This window comes from Thalassophryne amazonica, chromosome 1 (assembly GCF_902500255.1).
Source record: "Thalassophryne amazonica chromosome 1, fThaAma1.1, whole genome shotgun sequence".
Lineage (NCBI taxonomy): Eukaryota > Metazoa > Chordata > Actinopteri > Batrachoidiformes > Batrachoididae > Thalassophryne > Thalassophryne amazonica.
In genome coordinates this window covers 38,950,896-38,957,146 of record NC_047103.1, presented here as the reverse complement: position 1 = coordinate 38,957,146, position 6,251 = coordinate 38,950,896, and positions in this window count along the sequence as shown.

Below are 6,251 nucleotides of genomic sequence, written 5' to 3'. Positions count from 1 at the left end.
TGTCCATCCAAATTGGAAGTCCCAAAAACCAGTTTTATTTGTTATTATCTATCGTCCACCTGGTCGTTACTGTGAGTTTCTCTGTGAATTTTCAGACCTTTTGTCTGACTTAGTGCTTAGCTCAGATAAGATAATTATAGTGGGCGATTTTAACATCCACACAGATGCTGAGAATGACAGCCTCAACACTGCATTTAATCTATTATTAGACTCTATTGGCTTTGCTCAAAAAGTAAATGAGTCCACCCACCACTTTAATCATATCTTAGATCTTGTTCTGACTTATGGTATGGAAATAGAAGACTTAACAGTATTCCCTGAAAACTCCCTTCTGTCTGATCATTTCTTAATAACATTTACATTTACTCTGATGGACTACCCAGCAGTGGGGAATAAGTTTCATTACACTAGAAGTCTTTCAGAAAGCGCTGTAACTAGGTTTAAGGATATGATTCCTTCTTTATGTTCTCTAATGCCATATACCAACACAGTGCAGAGTAGCTACCTAAACTCTGTAAGTGAGATAGAGTATCTCGTCAATAGTTTTACATCCTCATTGAAGACAACTTTGGATGCTGTAGCTCCTCTAAAAAAGAGAGCTTTAAATCAGAAGTGCCTGACTCCGTGGTATAACTCACAAACTCGTAGCTTAAAGCAGATAACCCGTAAGTTGGAGAGGAAATGGCGTCTCACTAATTTAGAAGATCTTCACTTAGCCTGGAAAAAGAGTCTGTTGCTCTATAAAAAAGCCCTCCGTAAAGCTAGGACATCTTTCTACTCATCACTAATTGAAGAAAATAAGAACAACCCCAGGTTTCTTTTCAGCACTGTAGCCAGGCTGACAAAGAGTCAGAGCTCTATTGAGCTGAGTATTCCATTAACTTTAACTAGTAATGACTTCATGACTTTCTTTGCTAACAAAATTTTAACTATTAGAGAAAAAATTACTCATAACCATCCCAAAGACATATCGTTATCTTTGTTAGTTGGCTATGTACCACAGGCTTTTAAGGTGGCAGTAATTAAACCATTACTTAAAAAGCCATCACTTGACCCAGCTATCTTAGCTAATTATAGGCCAATCTCCAACCTTCCTTTTCTCTCAAAAATTCATGAAAGGGTAGTTGTAAACAGCTAACTGATCATCTGCAGAGGAATGGTCTATTTGAAGAGTTTCAGTCAGGTTTTAGAATTCATCATAGTACAGAAACAGCATTAGTGAAGGTTACAAATGATCTTCTTATGGCCTCGGACAGTGGACTCATCTCTGTGCTTGTTCTGTTAGACCTCAGTGCTGCTTTTGATACTGTTGACCATAAAATTTTATTACAGAGATTAGAGCATGCCATAGGTATTAAAGGCACTGCGCTGCGGTGGTTTGAATCATATTTGTCTAATAGATTACAATTTGTTCATGTAAATGGGGAATCTTCTTCACCGACTAAAGTTAATTATGGAGTTCCACAAGGTTCTGTGCTAGGACCAATTTTATTCACTTTATACATGCTTCCCTTAGGCAGTATTATTAGACGGTATTGCTTAAATTTTCATTGTTACGCAGATGATACCCAGCTTTATCTATCCATGAAGCCAGAGGACACACACCAATTAGCTAAACTGCAGGATTGTCTTACAGACATAAAGACATGGATGACCTCTAATTTCCTGCTTTTAAACTCAGATAAAACTGAAGTTATTGTACTTGGCCCCACAAATCTTAGAAACATGGTGTCTAACCAGATCCTTACTCTGGATGGCATTACCCTGACCTCTAGTAATACTGTGAGAAATCTTGGAGTCATTTTTGATCAGGATATGTCATTCAAAGCGCATATTAAACAAATATGTAGGACTGCTTTTTTGCATTTACGCAATATCTCTAAAATCAGAAAGGTCTTGTCTCAGAGTGATGCTGAAAAACTAATTCATGCATTTATTTCCTCTAGGCTGGACTATTGTAATTCATTATTATCAGGTTGTCCTAAAAGTTCCCTAAAAAGCCTTCAGTTAATTCAAAATGCTGCAGCTAGAGTACTGACGGGGACTAGAAGGAGAGAGCATATCTCACCCATATTGGCCTCTCTTCATTGGCTTCCTGTTAATTCTAGAATAGAATTTAAAATTCTTCTTCTTACTTATAAGGTTTTGAATAATCAGGTCCCATCTTATCTTAGGGACCTCTTAGTACCATATCACCCCAATAGAGCGCTTCGCTCTCAGACTGCAGGCTTACTTGTAGTTCCTAGGGTTTGTAAGAGTAGAATGGGAGGCAGAGCCTTCAGCTTTCAGGCTCCTCTCCTGTGGAACCAGCTCCCAATTCAGATCAGGGTGACAGACACCCTCTCTACTTTTAAGATTAGGCTTAAAACTTTCCTTTTTGCTAAAGCTTATAGCTAGGGCTGGATCAGGTGACCCTGAACCATCCCTTAGTTATGCTGCTATAGACGTAGACTGCTGGGGGGTTCCCATGATGCACTGTTTCTTTCTCTTTTTGCTCTATATGCACCACTCTGCATTTAATCATTAGTGATCGATCTCTGCTCCCCTCCACAGCATGTCTTTTTCCTGGTTCTCTCCCTCAGCCCCAACCAGTCCCAGCAGAAGACTGCCCCTCCCTGAGCCTGGTTCTGCTGGAGGTTTCTTCCTGTTAAAAGGGAGTTTTCCTTCCCACTGTAGCCAAGTGCTTGCTCACAGGGGGTCGTTTTGACCGTTGGGGTTTTACATCATTATTGTATGGCCTTGCCTTACAATATAAAGCGCCTTGGGGCAACTGTTTGTTGTGATTTGGCGCTATATAAAAAATTGATTGATTGATTGATTGAATATTTAAATATAAAAATAGGTACAAAAAAAACTGTTATAAACTTTAAAAGAGATAAGTCATTAAAAGCCTTAGAGGCATTAAATTATGACCTTAAAAATCAGAATTGGGAAGAAGTTTATGTCGGTGACGTTAATGTAGCATATAATTCATTTATGAAAATACTGATGAAATCATATAATAAAAATTGTAAATTAATAAAAACTAGTAAGAAAAGAGTAAATAAACCATGGCTGTCTAAGGGAATAAAAATGCTTGTGTAAAGAAAAACTATTTATATAGGTGCTTTTTAAAAATGCAAAGAAAGGAAACAGAACATAGATACAAAAAATATAAAAATAAACTATTGACAATAATTAGGAAACAAAAAAAAAGATTATTATAGTGAACAATTGAATAAGAGTAAAGATAATATGAGGGCAACATGGGGAATTGTAAAAAGTGTGATGGAAAGTGATGGAGTGAAATCAACTTTTCCGAATTACCTTGTCAAGGAAAATAAAGAGATATATGACATAAAAGAAGTTGTAAATGAGTTTAATGATTATTTTTCAAAGGTGGGATCAAGTCTGGTGGGAAATAAACCAATAGTAGAAGATAAATTAAATACAATTGTAAATACGGTCAATAGTATTTTCCTTGACAATGTGGAAAAAGATGAAATAAGGAATATTGTAAAAAACTGTGCAAGCAAAAGATCAATTGATTATGAAGATTTAGACATGATGACTATAAAAAGTATAATAGAAACTGTTATTGAACCATTCACTTACATTTGTAATCTGTCTCTGTCAACAGGAATTTTTCCAGACGAAATTGCCAAGGTAGTTCCATTATATAAAAATGGAGACAAACATAACGTTTCAAATTACAGGCCAGTGTCATTGCTTCCACAGTTTTCTAAAATTATGGAAAAAGTTTTTGTGACAAGGTTGGATAAATTCATTGAGAAACATATTTTAAATAATGCTCAGTATGGATTCAGAACAAAACATTCGACAGCTATGGCAATTGTGGAATTAACAGAGAAAATATCAACCGCAATAGATAATAAGGATTATTTTGTAAGTGTTTTTATTGACCTGAAAAAAGCTTTTGATGTTATCGATCATTCAAGATTGCTTCACAAGTTACAACAATATGGAATAAGAGGGATTGCACATCAGTGGGTAAAAAGCTACTTAGAAAATAGAAAACAGTTTGTTCAGATAAATAACACTAAATCAGAATTGTGTAATATTATTTGTGGAGTACCACAAGGGTCGGTACTTGGACCCAAACTGTTTATTTTGTATATCAATGATTTTGTAAATGTATCTAATGTACTTGGTAGCATTTTATTTGCTGACGATACAACATTATTTTACTCTGGATCAGATATACAGGAAGTAGCACATGTGATAAATACAGAGTTGGAAAAAGTTAAATATTGGTTTGATATAAACAGATTATCACTTAATCTTAATAAAAAAAAATCATATTGTTTAATGACAGAGTAAAAAAAAGTGATGTGTCATTAAAAATAGATGGAATGGACATTCAAAGGGTAAAAGAAACGAAATCTTTAGGAGTTATGATTGATGAAGATTTTACATGGAAGTCACACATAAATGACATAAAAGGAAAGATAGCGAAAGCCATTGCTGTTTTGCATAAAGTTAAATATTCATTAAATAGTTATGGATTATTAACATTGTACAATTCATTGATTGTTCCATATTTGACTTATTGTGTAGAAATCTGGGGATCAGCATGTACAACTTGTACACAACCTTTATTTATTTTGCAGAAAAGAGCTTTAAAAGTGATTAGCAGCAGTCGTTTTAGAGATCCATCTAGTCCATTGTTCATTAAGTATAGGGTACTTAAATTTCATGATTTAGTTGATTTGAAATGATTACAAACAATGTACCAAGTGAATAACAATACCTTACCAATAAACATTCAAAATATGTTTGAAAAAAGAGTAAGTAGTTATAATTTGAAGGGCATAGAAGTCTTTAAAAAACCAAGATTCAGAACCAAGATAAAGGAACAGAGTATTGCAGTGAATGGTGTAAAATTATGGAACAACCTCAACAAAGAAATCAAAGAATCAAGGTCACTTAAATTATTTTAAAAAACGTATTAAACTTGATGTATTTTGTAAGTATAAAACTATGAAATAAGTCAGTGGGTTGTGACAAAGCCAAAAATGTAATCTGTTAATAGTGTTTTAGAACGTTTGAAGTTTAAAATGTAATCTGTTAGGGATGTAGTCTTTTAAATAATGGTTAAAATTATGAAATAAATCGGCGGCATGTGACAAAGTCATAGAAATGTAATCTGTTAAATTATGTTGATTAATGATGCTTGATATTGCAAGATTGTATCGTAAAAAAAAAAGGGGCAGAATATATGACTTGTTCTTCCAATCTGCTCCTTTTCATTCAATGGTTTGTAATGTTTTGTTATTTCTGCTTTTCTGTTTTTTCTTTTAAATGAATGAAATAAATATTATATATATATATATATATATATATATATATATATATATATATATATATATATATATATATATATATATATATATTTATTAACTTTGTCCTGATGTGATGTGCTATTATTGAATGTTGTTTATATGGAGATATGTATATTTGTGCACCAGTTTCACTCTATAGTCTGTTAACTTATATACAGTATCATTATGTATCTAAACACTTTTCTTTTTATTTTATAATTATGTCTGTACTTGTTCTGTACTTTGACTTTTTCATGGATATTTGTATTTAGGTGCACTGTGCTTTTAACTGGCATCTTTGGGTGCTAGCCCCACCCTTTTTAAGATGGCTACCTGCAGCTCAGTCTTCATTTGCCTGATGAAGGCCACTGTGCCTAAACGTTGGTGATACAGTCCTGAATAAATTTTTCTACAGCAAGTAAGACGGAGTGCGGGACCTTTTCATTTTCACATTTAGCTGGGCTTGTCCCTTATCTCCTACGCACCTGTTTGAGGAGTTTGAGGTTCGAAGTTTTCTCTCTTACAAAAATTGGGTTGAAAATCACATTCCTTGACCTTTCCCAAAGTGAAGTCTTTACAGGTAATTTTGGGGGCAGCCATCACTGACATACCAGTTTTTGTGCAAATCAGCAAAGGACCTGAAAGGAGTAGACCAGTAAACAGACAGGAAGGCATGACCTTGGCTCCAGTGACTGACCTTTGGCAAATTTGACCTTGTTGGGCAATTCTGGAACCCACCTCCATATGTGTGCCAAATTTAGTACAAATGAGAGTGAAAAACCTGAATTTTGATGTTCAACACCAATTACCTTGAGCTCATTGACTGACCATTGGTAATTTGCCTAGGTAATTCCAGAACCCACCTCTACGTGTGTGCCAAGTTGGTGGAAAACATATTGAAAACATAAATTTTGACCTTTGTCCTTAATG